Genomic DNA, 13,134 nt, shown 5'->3' with positions numbered 1-13,134 from the left:
CTCCTAGGGCTGGGCACCCTGTGCGCTGCAGCTTCCCTCCACCCCAGAACACTGGGAAAGCAGACATACCATCTGTCTTTGCTCCATCCCTTGCCCCATGCCCCATGCCAGAGGGCAGGGATGATGGTAGGGATGGGGAGTCAGGGACGCTGGGACAGTCTAAGCAGAGGACAAGTGAAGGTCCAGGCCAGCTCTGCAGACTGGAAGGTCTTTTACTCACTGTCAGGTATAACCATGAGTCTATGGGTCCTAGTTCCTACCTGGCCTTGGGTGGACCTTGGTCCCCTTTGCAGGTAACAAGCTACCCTGAGAAGAAAAAGTATTAGAGAGAGGGCTCTTCCAGGATTTGAACCTGGGACCTCTCGCTCCCAGAGTGAGAATCATATCCCTAGACCAACAAGCCAAACTGACTACACCTGTGCTCTTGATTCTGTCCACTTGCCTCCCCCTCACTCAGGGGCAGCAGTGTCCCAGATGCCCATCCCAAGGCTGGAGGACTCAGCTCACTTACCCACCCCCCACCACCACCAAGGGTGAAGTTCCACACTGCCGGTCCCAGAGTCCCAGGAGTCAGCTTCCCCCAGAGCGCCTGTCACCAGGCTCAGGAACTTGGGCCGTGGAGCTGGGGGCACCTCCAGGACCACGTGGGAGCTCCCCAGGGGCCTCAAAGTCGAGACTAGGGCGGCCCCGCCCTCCCCACTCACCAGCTCCCCCACCAGCCCAGGGCGTATCTCTTCCTCTAACAGAGGGGAGGAGGAAGGGAATGGGGCAGTCCCGGGCCTCCTGTCCTTGGCCAAGCCCGTCCTCCTCTGGGCTCTGTCCCCAAAGCCCCCATGTGGCTCTGGGTCCCCCGAAGTCGCAGTGTCTGTCCCGGCGCTGGGCACTGGCCAGCACCCCTCGCCGGCGGTGCCATCCGTGGGGGCCTCCAAGCGCCGCCCTCCCTCCTGGGCAGGTGGTCGTTCTGGAAACCAACCAGAAAGGAAGAAGGTGGCCCTGACCTGACCTTCTGCAGTCCCCCGGGGCGCTAGGGGGTCCTCTGGGTCTCCCACTTCACGCCCCGATGCCGCCCCAAGGTGTGGGGTGGAGGGGGGGGAACCGGGGGAGGAGACTGGGGGTTTGAAAGTGAGACTCCTCGGGGTGTGGGCGAGAGCTCTGGGGGGCCCGGGAGCACTGCTGCCCTCCACGCCACGCAGAAGGCTCCGCGTTGGCCTCGCCAGGACCTTGACCCCCGTGCCCCTGTCCTCCCAGGCTGCAAGAGGGCGCTCGCCTGCTGTGTGCCACGGGAGGAGAGGAGAGCCGGGGAGGGGGCTCCCAACCCGGAGCTGGGAGGGAAGAGGAAGAGGGCGCTTAAGCACCGCTGGCCTCTGCTGGATCCCGTCCCAGGGACGGGATCCCAGGGACGGGATCCCAGGGACGGGTTCCCAGGGACGGTGGAGTCTCCGGGCCTCGGGGCCACCCAGGAAGCTGCTGCCCAGTGCTGCCCAGTGCTGCGGAGCCCCTGGGCCTCCTTCTTTCTGACCCTCTGGGTCAGTGTGCCTCCCTTTCTCCCCATGAATTTCGGACCAGGCGGTTGTTACCCCCCCCCCCCCCCCCCCCCGCCTCGCTGCTTTCAATCCTGAGGTTCTCAGTTTGTTTGTTTGTTTTAAAGATTTTATTTATTTATCCATAGACACAGAGAGAGGCAGAGACACAGGCAGAGGGAGAAGCAGTCTCCACACAGGGAGCCCGATGTGGGACTCCATCCCAGGTCTCCAGGATCACACCCTGGGCTGCAGGCGTCGCCAAACCGCTGCACCGCCACCGGGGCTGCTGCCCGGTTCTCAGTTTCAGGCAAAGGAATCATGTTGGAGACAGTACTGGTCGTCGGGGGTGGGGGGTGGGGTGGGGGGGGGCTTTTGCCCCCACCGCTTCCCCTTCCCTTCCCTGGGGGGTAGGACTGGTGTGCCCGGCTAGCTCAGTCGGTAGAGCATGAGACCCTTAATCTCAGGGTCGTGGGTTCGAGCCCCACGCTGGGCGTGAAGCTTTTACAAGCCTCGGTGCAAGCGGTTAGGATCCGCAACTTCTGGAAGACTCACAGCCTCATGCAGGGAGAAAGTAAGATACTAGAGTTACTCAGGAAAGGTCTAAGCCTAGTCCTTTCCACACAGATTGTGGACCTGAGTTGCATTTGCATTAGGAGGTTTGGTGTGTTTTTCCTCCCTGGAGGCACAGCAGGAATAGCATAGCTCTAGGGAGTCATTCCTGCAATTCAGGGTTCTCACACGCCACACTCAGATGCCCTCCTACCCCAACCCACGGGTGAGCGTGTTTCCTAACTATTTTGAAGAGACGAGGGCTGCCCAGTTGCCTGGACCCCTGTGGTGGACGGGTCTTGGATCTGACTCCTTGGACCTTCCCAGAGTGGGTGCAGATGTAAATTAAATATAAAGGGGTGACATTCTCCTGATCCTGGGCTTCTGAGTTCACTGGAGATGCAGGGGCTGAAGGCTCCCCTCTCCCCAGCCCCCTCCCAAGTGCAAGGAATTCAATCCTGTGAAAATTACCTTGAGTTTCAGTCACAGACTAAGGACAGCCTGCCAGCCCCCAACGCAGTCTTTCCCAGCTAGGACCAAGGGTGGGGCTCTGGTTTTTCCCAGGCGGTGGGGAAGGATGGAGAGAGGGGCAGGGGTGGAGCTATAGAGGTGCGGGACACGCCAGCCCTCACGCTCAGGGTCAGAGAACAGAGTCCACAGGTGCAGGGAACAGAAGGTTTTGCACCTATGGGGGTCTGTTTGTCCAGCCCTAGATCTGGAGAAGAAACCTGGAGCCCTTCCTTTAGCACAAGTTTCAAAACTTCCTCCCCCATCCCAGGAGATCCAGTCCTAGGGTGGCAGGTGTCCAGGGTGGCTGGGCAGCTGGGAGGTTCAGAGAAGGGAGAAGGCTCCGTTCACCTGAAGCTGGGTCAACGTGGAGAGAACACCTCCAATCTACTCCACCGGCCCCAGCTACCTGGGGGGGGGGGGGAGCAGCACTGAACTCTGGATCCACTGCTTTTGAAAGGAAGATGAGGGCTCTAGAAGCCCACGGGGCTTCGTCATAACCTCCTTGGTAGATTCAGAAAGGAGAGAGGAGTGAGTCTCGTCTTTGCTTGGGGCCTAGAGTTTGTATTGACAACGGTGGTTCCAGGCACGTGTTTTCTCGGCGTCCAGGGGCACAGGGAAGTTAGGTGTTCTAAGTCACTTATACCCTGAAGCCAGGGGTCCTGATGAATCAGTGGTCTCGGAAAACATTCATGATGACTCCCACCTACCAGTTCTTAGATGTTATCTGTTGTGCTGGAAGGATCCAAGGAAGTCATTAATTCCTTGACCTTTGCAAGGAGGACATAGGTTATCTGTCCTATGAGGCGGGGGTGCAGATCCTACAGCAAGAACGCAAACAGGAAAAGGAGTGAAAAAAGCAGTTTTCACGCAGTCCCTTTAGTGCCTTTGTCTCACAGCCATCCAGGTGGTCCATCTAAAATACCTGATGGGCTGTAACCAGCCAAGGTCTGACCTTGGAGCAGGATTCAGACCTAGATCTAAGGGGCTTTAGAGTACCTCTGAGTACATTTCCCCAGAGAGGCAAGGGTGGAGCTGCGGAGACAGAGGAGGGTGGACGGGAGGCTGGGACCATTGGCTACATGTACTACACCAGCCCCAGGCCCTGACGGAGAGCCTCTGGTCAGAGTTTGTAAAACTGTGTCCCATAGGGTTAATGAGATTAAAACTGTCACCAGCAAGACTCTGATGGCTTTGGAAACTATTCCCCATGATTTCCTTATTTGCCTTTATGTGACAGCTCCATCCAGTGTAGTCTCTACCTATAACTCACCAATGACCCTGTGTCACAGGAGTACAGGGGGAATGGACCTGGTGGTCAATTGTGTCCTTGGCCTCTGAGAGCTGCAGAGCCAGGGTTGAGCTGGGGGCCAGGGTACCCTCTTCTGTCTCAAATTAGCCAGCCTGGGCATTTCGCAGGGAGAACGGGCCATCACTCCAACAGCATGATTGTTCTAACTTCTTTTAAAAAGATTGGAGCAGTGAGGCACCTGGGTGGCTCAGTTAAGGGCCTCCCTTTGGCTCAGGCCATGATCCCGGGGTCCTGGGATGGAGCCCCGCATCAGGCTCCTGGCTCACCAGGGAACCTGCTTCTCCCTCTCCCCCTCTACTTGTACTCTCTCTCTAATAAATAAATAAAAATAAAATCTTTAAAAAGATCGGAGCAGTAACATAAGGGCTGAGCTGGATTTATTCCAGGAAAGCAAGGTTGGTTTTATGTGCAAGAAAATCTATCAAAGTAGTCAGTCATATTGATGGAATGAAAAAGAAAAGTCATGTTTGTAAAAACGCTTGATGCAATTCACAGCTGTATTAACCACGGTTTGTATTCTCTAGGACGGTTTGACATCTTGGGAGCCGTGCTAGCTGGGGAGAGACTGCCCCTCCTGGGCTGGCTAATTCCCTGAGCTTGTAAAAACGATTTGCCTGCTAATAGGCCTTTCATATGCAAACCAGCCAATTGTGAGTCCACACTCACCCATCCTCCTCCTTGTCTGACACACTGGCCAGTATTTCCCGGGTCCTAAGTCACCCAGAGTCAGATACCAGACAACTAGGGACAGCCCCTATGTCCCATATCCCACTGAATTATCCTAACTAGCCAATCCTAAACTGTTTACTCTGCCTTGACTTGCCTTTCCCACGGAAACAATTTGCCCAGAACTGCGGGAGGCTCCCAAGGGGGTCGTCGGCCGCCCTTGGGGGCTTGGGGATCCACAGGGAGAAGCAGACCCCCCTCCGGGCCCTTCCTTCCCCGCACCCAGACTGGCAGCCTTGAGCTGGGCGCCTGAAACCGAGCCACTATCTCCCCCACCGTGCCTCCTCCCGGGGATTGGAGGGCCACGGCGGCTGGTGCCTTCCCCTTGCTCTGCCCCGCTCGCCAGCCACCGTCCCCAGGCCCCACGGCACCGCCTGAGGCCTTGGGTCCCCCCGCAGAGCGGGCGCTCCTTCCGCTGGGGGTGCAGGGGTGCTCTGGCGCCTCCGTCCTCGTCTTCCCCTCCCCTACAGTTTGCTTCCCACTCCCCTGGGGGCAGGAATCATCCCCAGTCCGGCTCCGCGGATCCGGCATCCTGGGCCTGGGCGGCTGTGCCCCCGCCCACCTAGGGCCGCGGGGGTCTCCCCGGGGCCACCCCAGCGCTCAGCCCCCCCGCCTGGCTCCCGCTCAGCCCACCCGGGAACGAGGCCGGTCACGCGCGTGCAAACAGTTGTGAGGCAAACGTCGGTAACCGCACTCGCATACCAGGCTCGTTGGTCTAGGGGTATGATTCTCGCTTCGGGTGCGAGAGGTCCCGGGTTCAAATCCCGGACGAGCCCGCGGTGTGCACCCCTCCTCTCCGCTATTTTACCCGCCAGACCACTCGTGGGGTGCGGGCTCCGGGCCCTTACGTATTCTGGGGGTACCGAGTGAGGTGTGCTGCTGCAAGTGTAAATGCACATTGGGTTTGAAGGTTTTTACAAGAAAAGTAAGATGTCTCACTACGTGCTGAAGTTATAATTTGGATATTTTGCTTGTCTCAAAGATATTATGACAATTTTACCTGTTTCTTTTTACTCATTGTTATTATTTTTTAATGTGCTAGTGGAAAATGTTAAGCGACAGATGTGGCTTGTATCTGTGGCCTGCAATAAGGGCCGGCTGGGCCTGGGGCATGACTCTTTGCGGGGTTAGAGGCCCTGGGTCCAAACGCTGACCGAGCTCATGATTAGAAAAACGTCCCTTCGGGTTTGGGGACCACAGCCGGAGAGGAGAGGGTGCTCGGGGTGTGGCATCCTCCCAGCCTGGGGTCTGGGCTCTGGGCTGAGGATAAGATGCCTAGCCAGGCAGGCCTTACTTTCACCATCTGTTAAACAGGGATGGCTCAAACTTTGATTTATTTAAAAGATCATTGTTTCTGCTGCTGATTTCTAATGCAACTTTTTCACAAATCAAGAGTCTGGGGAAAAAAAAAGTCTGAGTATATGTTGTTCTGATACTTCACCGCTTTGTTCCACATCTGTTTACCCTTGTGCCCAAACCAGTTTAGCTTTAGGGGTAAGTCTTGATATCCAGGAGTGTTAGTCTCTCAAATTTGTTTTGGTTATTATTGACCCTTTGCACTTTCATGTAAGTGTGAGAATCAGCTTGTCAGTTTACACAAAAATAGTGATTGGGATTTCAACTGTTTTGGCATCGATTCTGTAGATCAGTTCTGGGTGACTTGACATCATTACAATATTGGGTCTTTCAACTCATAAACATGATGTATCCCTTGTTTATTAAAGGATTCTTTGACTTCTCAGAATAGTGTTTTATGCTTTATTTAAAAAAAGAAAAAAAAAAGATTTTATTTATTTATGAGAGACACACAGAGGCAGAGACACAGACAGAGGGAGAAGCAGGCTCCATGCAGGAGCCTGATGCAGGACTCAATCCTGGAACCCCAGAATCAAAGGCAGATGCTCAACCGCTGAGCCACACAGGTGACCTAGTGTTTTATGCTTTTATAAGGTAGATTTTGTACATTATTCATTAGAATTTTTGCTAGGTATGTGATATTGTTGATACTATTGTAAATTATATGTTTGGATATGATTTTCCCTTTTTTGCAGATATACAAAAATACAATCAATGTTTATGTACTAATCTTGAATTCAGTGACACTGTGAAAACTTACGTATTATTTCTAATCTATAGAATTTTCTATATATTCAGGCATGTCATCTATGGATAATGGCAGTATTACTTCCCCTCCTGGGCAGCCTAGGTGGCTCAGCAGTTTCGCACTGGCTTCAGCCCAGGGTATGATCCTGGAGACCTGGGATTGAATCCTGTGTCACATGGAGCTTGCTTTTCCCTCTGCCTCTCTCTCTCTCTCTGTCTCATGAATAAATAAATAAAATCCTTTAAAAAATTGCTTCTCATCCTTATCTATACTTTTTACTTACTTTTCTTGTCTTATTGCACTAACTAGAACCTCCAATAAAATAGAAATGTGATAAAAGGCATTCTTGTTTTGTTCCAGAATTCAGAGAGAAGCTTCCAAAATTCTTCTATTAAATATGTTTGCTGCCTTTTGTTTTAAGAGTTACCACTTGATAGTACTGTTACTGTGTAACACTGCCAAACTTAGTGGTGTAGAACCACATATTTTGGGACACTTGGGTGGCTCAGTCCGGGAGCTTCAGACTCTGCCTTTGCTTGGTTGGTGGTCTTAGGGTTGTGATCTCAGGGTCCTGGGATCAAGCACCTTGTTGGGCTCCCTGCTCAGTGGGGAACCTGCTTCTCCCTCTCCTGCTACCCCTGCTTGTTCTCTCTCTCTCTGTCTCTCTCTCTCTCTGTCTCTTTCTCTCTCTGTCAAATAAATAAGTAAAATAAAATAAAGCAATATGTTTTTATGCTTAGGAATTCTGTAGGTCAGGAATTCAACAGGGAATAGCAGGTATAACCTGTATCTGTTCAGTTGGAACTTGTCTGTGAAGACTTGAAGTCTAACAGCATCAGTAGACTCCTTTACTCACATGGTTGTCATATGAACAGCTCAGCTGGGACAGTGGAATGAAGCATCTACACATGATTTGATTTCTACATGTGGCTTGGGCTTCCTCATAGCATGGAAGCTCCAGGCTAATTGAATTTCTTACCTGTCAACTTTGGAACTCCCAAGTGCCTGTTCTACTGGACAAAATGGAACCTGTGTCTCTATGACCCACCCTTGCTTTGCGCTTCTATAATTTCACTTCTGCTATAGGTTTATTGGGTGAAGAAATCACTGAGTCTCCAGGGGAAGGGATACAAACCTCACCCCTTGGTGGAAAGAGTGTTAAAGAATTTGTGATCATTAAAAAAAAATAGCTTTATTAAATATAAGTGATATGTAATAGCCTACGCACATTAAAGTCCACAGTTTTGTAAGTTTTGACATTTGTGTGCACCTACGCCATTACCACAGTCAAGGCAATGAACATATTCATCACCTCCAAAAGTTTTCTTGTGGTTCTTTGTTGTCTCCCCTCCTACCTCTCAACACCAGCTTGCTGAGGTGGTTTTATTTGTTGTTGTTGTTGTTGTTGTTTGTTTGTTTGTTTTTGTTTTATAATCGAGAGAGTACATTCGGTTTGTCAAATGCTTTTACGGCATGTACCAAGATGATCATACGCTCTTTCTTTTTTTAAGTCATAAAATGTACATTGGTTTTTAAATGCACACATCCAAAAAAAAAAAAAAAAAAAAAAGAAATGCACACATTCTAGATTGATGGGTGTGTGGTTTGCTTTTTTTTTTTTTTAAGATTTATTTATTTATGATAGACATAGAGAGAGAGAGGCAGAGAAGCAGGCTTCATGCCAGGAGCCCGATGGGACTCCATCGGGGCTCCAGGATCTCGCCCCAGGCCAAAGGCGGGCGCCAAACCGCTGAGTCACCCAGGGATCCCCTCTTTTTTCTTTTTTTTAGATGTCAGAACTTTATTTTTTTTTTAAGATTTTATTTATTTATTCATGAGAGAGAGAGGCAGAGACACAGGCAGAGGGAGAAGCAGGCTCCACGCAGGGAGCCGGTCGTGGGACCAGACTCCAGGATCACGCCTGGGGCTGAAGGCAGATGCCAAAACCACTGAGCCACCCGGACTTCCCCAGGTGTCAGAACTTTAAAAATACTGCTCCTCTGTCTCCTAGCTTACCTTACTTTTGAGGAGAAACCTGCTTTTATTCTTACCATTGTTCCTCCGTATGTAATGTATCCCCTTTGGCCGCTCTTAGGATTTTTCTCTTTATCACTCATTTTAAGCAATTTGATTATGATATGTCCGGGTGTGGTTCCCTTCATGTTTCTAGGGAATCGCCGAGTAAATCAGCCGAGAGCAGAGCCGAGGGCCCACCCCCAGTTCCCTTCCGGGCCTACGCGGGCTGTGGCCCCGGGGACCTCACTGGAGCCGCGCGGCGCCTGCTGTGTGCGGAGGCAGCAACCCCTGCCCCGCCCCCGCCCTCGCGCCTCCCGGGCTGGGCTGGTGCGCCCCGGGAACCAGCGACCTGCGCGCGCTCCGGCGTGGGACTCTGTTCAGGGCGAAAGAAACCTGGGCAGAGGCCCAGCGTGGGCGTCTCTGGCCTCCCGCGGCGGTCAAGGGCTTTGCCGTGTGGATCGGAGAACAGAGGATCCTCCCTCGTCCCCACAGGTTGGACCCAGTAGCTCACAGAAGCACCAAATCTAAGGTGTCAGCATCCGAAACTGGGGGGATTGACTAACTCAGCAGCCATCGGAAAATCCAACGTCCCAGGTGGGGCTCAGTTCTACGCACTTGAGACTAAGGGTTTCCCCGAGCTGGCTGGGAAAGCTTCAGCAACCCCACACCTAATCAGAGATTTCTGGAGGCGCCAAAAAGTTCGGGGCGAAGTCAGGACTTAAGGCAGGCCTGGCCTGGCCTGGAATCTACCCCTCCAGGCACCCAGCGACTCAGTGCAGCCGGAAAGGTCTGGGGGTGCCGACAGGTGGCCCCAGGACCTCCTATCCTGCACCTCCCCCACCTCATCATCCCAGACAGGAGTGAGCAAATCTGCTGCTATGGGGGGGAGGGGCTGGTTTGGACACAGATGCATGGGGCCTGGCGTGGGCTGCGGGGGGTGGGGGGGCGCTGGGGGAAGGGGGTACCAAAAAGAATTGTGCCTTGCATCTTTTGGGCGGTGGACCCGGTCCACTCCATGGATGGGCTCCATGGCTGGTTTGTGACCGAAGTGGTCTCCAGGTCTGAGGGAGGGAAAGACAAAGCGCCCTCCCCCAAAAAACTTGATTCAAGTAAGTCATTAATTGGACAATAATTGTGAGTTCTAGCCTTCTGATTTCTGTCAGGATGATGCACTCCATGCTTCTTCTGAAATACCAGAGGTCAGGGCAGCCCAGGTGGCTCAGCGGTTTAGCGCCTGCCTTCTGCCCAGAGTGCGATCCTGGAGACCTAGGGATTGAGTCCCCTGTGGGGGCTCCCCACATGGAACCTGCTTCTCTCTCTGCCTGTGTCTCTGCCCCCCCATGTCTATCATGAGTAAATAAATAAAATCTTTTTTAAAAAGTGAAATATTGGGATCCCTGGGTGGCACAGTGGTTTGGTGCCTGCCTTTGGCCCAGGGCGCGATCCTGGAGACCCGGGATCGAATCCCACGCCGGGCTCCCGGTGCATGGAGCCTGCTTCTCCCTCTGCCGCCTGTGTCTCTGCCTCTCTCTCTCTCTCTCTCTCTCTCTCTGTGACTATCATAAATAAATAAAAAAAAAAATTTAAAAAAAAGTGAAATATCAAAGATCAAATAATGTTTCTGCTTGCTTTTTGCAGCCACCAAGGTCCAGCCCTGCAGTGGGCACCTGCATCTGTGGGGACTTCTGCATGCTCGATGCCCCAAGCCACCCCATCAGTGAGGCTTAGGGACACAGCTCTGCTAGGGGACACGAGAGCCTGGTCCTGGTTCAACAGGCAAGGCTGTTGGTGGAAGAATTTCCCCCCGGGATCACGTTCCTCAATGAAGAGAGTCACCAGTGGTGGATCCCCCTCCTCTAAGGAGTTGTGGGGTTTTAGGGAAGGGAGTCTAGGATTCTGCTCTTGGGATTTTTATTCTGAGACCCCAGAAGGCTCAGAATTTGAAGGTATGTGTGGCCATCCTCTTCTAGATGTTTCTGTTTTTCTTGCATTTGGACATAGATTGGGAGGAAGATCTGCCAGGTATGGTCCATGGGCCTTTCTCCCATATCCATTAACTCTGTTCCTGGCCCCCAACCAAACCTCCAAAGTGCTACAAAAGCCACCCCTCCCACTCAAATTCCAGGGATTAAGACCACCCCACATCCCTTTACCGGGAAGCCACAGGAATTAAACCAAAGGGCTAATGGGTGGTGGCCTAGAAAAAGTTCTGCCCTCACCTCCACCCATCAGCACCCAGACCCGCTGAGGGCAGGGCGTGCTTTCCGCTCTGTGAGACGCCCCTCACCCCCAGCTCGCTCTGGTGGGCTCCCTCCCCAACGCCCGCCCAGGCCCTTCTTTTCTCACCTTCACTGGCATAAAGAAACACCCACGCCCCAACCTCGGGGAACTTAGGAGGTGCAGCTCTCTGGGGTAGCTGACAACAGTCTGACAACAGAAGCCACCTGGCACCAGGGTGCCGAAACAGAACCACCATACCCCGGGTGGGACTCGAACCCACAATCCCTGGCTTAGGAGGCCAGTGCCTTCTCCATTAGGCCACCGGGGCGCGCCCCTGGGGCGCAGGCTTCGCGGTCAGGACCGCCCCCTCGCACTAGCCGGGAGCGGGTGGGCAGCGCCACGGGCCTCGCGCGCCCCGGCTGCCAGGGGCCGCGCTTCAGCGGGGTGGGTGCTCCGGCCGTTGGGGTGCGGCTGCTTCGTTGAAGGCCGGGAGCAGGTGCAGAGTCGTGGCCCCGCCCCCGCGCCCCCGCCGCCGCGCCCGGTCCCCGCCGCGCCCCCACGGAAGCCTCCGTGCGTGTGCATCTCCGGGACTGGACCGCGGACCCCGAGCAACGAGCAATCTCGCCTCCCCTTCGTGGTATGGGTGGGGGGCCTCCCCCCGGGCCCCCTCTCTGCGGCGAGGAGGGCGAGCATCCGGCTCTTTGGTTTAAGGTGCGGTGCTTGTGGGCGTCCCCAAGTGTCCCGATTCTGTCGGGTCCAGGTGGGAACAAGCTGGGAAGGATCTCCCCTTTATAGCGCCCACAGGAGAGGGGGTCGCTGCGGGAGAAGTGCCCCTCACTCCGCGTCGCGCGGAGGGGGCAGAGGGACCCTGGTGGGAAGGACCCCAGGACCTGCGGACAGGACCAGGTGGGGGCAGAAGTGGGAACTTCCGCCTCGCCCGCGGACGGCGCGGCCCCTCGTCCCACCGCCAGGTGCGGACTCGGCTAGCCCAGACCGCGGCCGCCGCCGCCAGAACGCCAGGCCCGAGGTCGGAGGCGGCGGCTCGTTTCCTCCGCTGCGGAGGCCCGGGCGCGGCGTCTACAGTGGGAGGATTGGAACCCGGCCCCAGGCCTGTCCTCGGGTCACACCCCAGAGCCTCTGCAGCCAGGCTGCATGAGGCCTCACAACAAAGACGGAGTGCCTGGCTAGCTCAGTTGGTAGAGCATGAGACTCTTAATCCCAGGGTTGTGGGTTTGAGCCCCACCTTGGGCAAGGCTGACATTTTGAGCTTCAGAGAAAACAAACGTCCTGGTTGCTCACTCTATAAGGAGAAGAAAACATGGCTCTTGGGTGTAGCTCCTACCTTCAAGGGAGACATTCTGAGGCACTTCTTGGGAGTTCTATATTTTAGGGATGGTGGCAGCTTAAGCATAGGAAGGTAGAGCCAAGCCTAGAGCAGCAGGCCCATATAGGTCTAGGTTTTTCTCCTACAGAGTGTGTCTCCCTGACTCACTCATAGGCATGAGTCTCCTTTGGGTCAGTCAGGACAGTCCGTGGGGCCTCCAACTGTCACACTAAATGAGATGGACATCCTACCCATCTATGAGTAGGTGATAAGGTTGTCATGCCACAGGGTAGGCCCAGATAGGGCTGTTGGAGGGGGAAGCATCAGAACTTGCACCTGGGAACCCAGGGTTACAGGACTAGGCTTCACTATTTTCCAGCTGGACTCCACAGATCTGGACCCACAAGACCCAGGCTCTCAAGGACATCAGTTTATACCTCTGTAAAGTGGGGATAATCGCAGCTCATGACTCAAAAGTTTGTTTGGGTTATTAAATTACTTATATTTTTTGTAAAGCATTTAGAACAGAACCTTGAGACTGAAGCATTCAGTCCTGTCGAGCTTCCAGCCTGCTTGCCCTCCCCAGCCCACCTTCCTGAACCAGGCAGCTCTGGGCTGGTGGAAGCCCACGTGTTCAGGGGGCCCCTCTCAATTCTCTCCTCCCCTGTCTCTCCTGCCTCCCCACTTCACACTCCTCCTGACCCCTCTGGCAGGAACCTGAACAGTCTCTTGTCCCAAGTTGGCAGACCCTGGCTTTGCACCACTCCTGGGAAGGAGCTGAATCCCAAGGGCTCAGTGTTGGAGCTCAGTGTTGGAGTTCAACAAATTATTTTGAAGGAATGAGGGTGGAATC

At 54.0% G+C, this 13,134-nt stretch overlaps 4 non-coding genes across 4 annotated transcripts; 3 read left to right on the top strand and 1 right to left on the bottom strand.

The window, feature by feature from the left end:
* The first annotated feature begins 1,943 nt into the window (after positions 1-1,943).
* On the top strand, positions 1,944-2,016 carry TRNAK-CUU (transfer RNA lysine (anticodon CUU)). The gene has a single exon. It is a non-coding gene; the product is annotated as a tRNA-Lys (tRNA).
* A 3,305-nt stretch (positions 2,017-5,321) lies between these two features.
* On the top strand, positions 5,322-5,393 carry TRNAP-CGG (transfer RNA proline (anticodon CGG)). Its single transcript has one exon. It is a non-coding gene; the product is annotated as a tRNA-Pro (tRNA).
* A 5,819-nt stretch (positions 5,394-11,212) lies between these two features.
* TRNAR-CCU (transfer RNA arginine (anticodon CCU)) lies at positions 11,213-11,285 on the bottom strand. The gene has a single exon. It is a non-coding gene; the product is annotated as a tRNA-Arg (tRNA).
* An 850-nt stretch (positions 11,286-12,135) lies between these two features.
* TRNAK-CUU (transfer RNA lysine (anticodon CUU)) lies at positions 12,136-12,208 on the top strand. The gene has a single exon. It is a non-coding gene; the product is annotated as a tRNA-Lys (tRNA).
* Positions 12,209-13,134: the final 926 nt, after the last annotated feature.

This window comes from Vulpes vulpes, chromosome 3 (assembly GCF_048418805.1).
Source record: "Vulpes vulpes isolate BD-2025 chromosome 3, VulVul3, whole genome shotgun sequence".
Taxonomy (NCBI): Eukaryota; Metazoa; Chordata; class Mammalia; order Carnivora; family Canidae; genus Vulpes; species Vulpes vulpes.
Note: the sequence above shows the minus strand (reverse complement) of the source record. Positions and strands in the feature narration are given on the sequence as shown.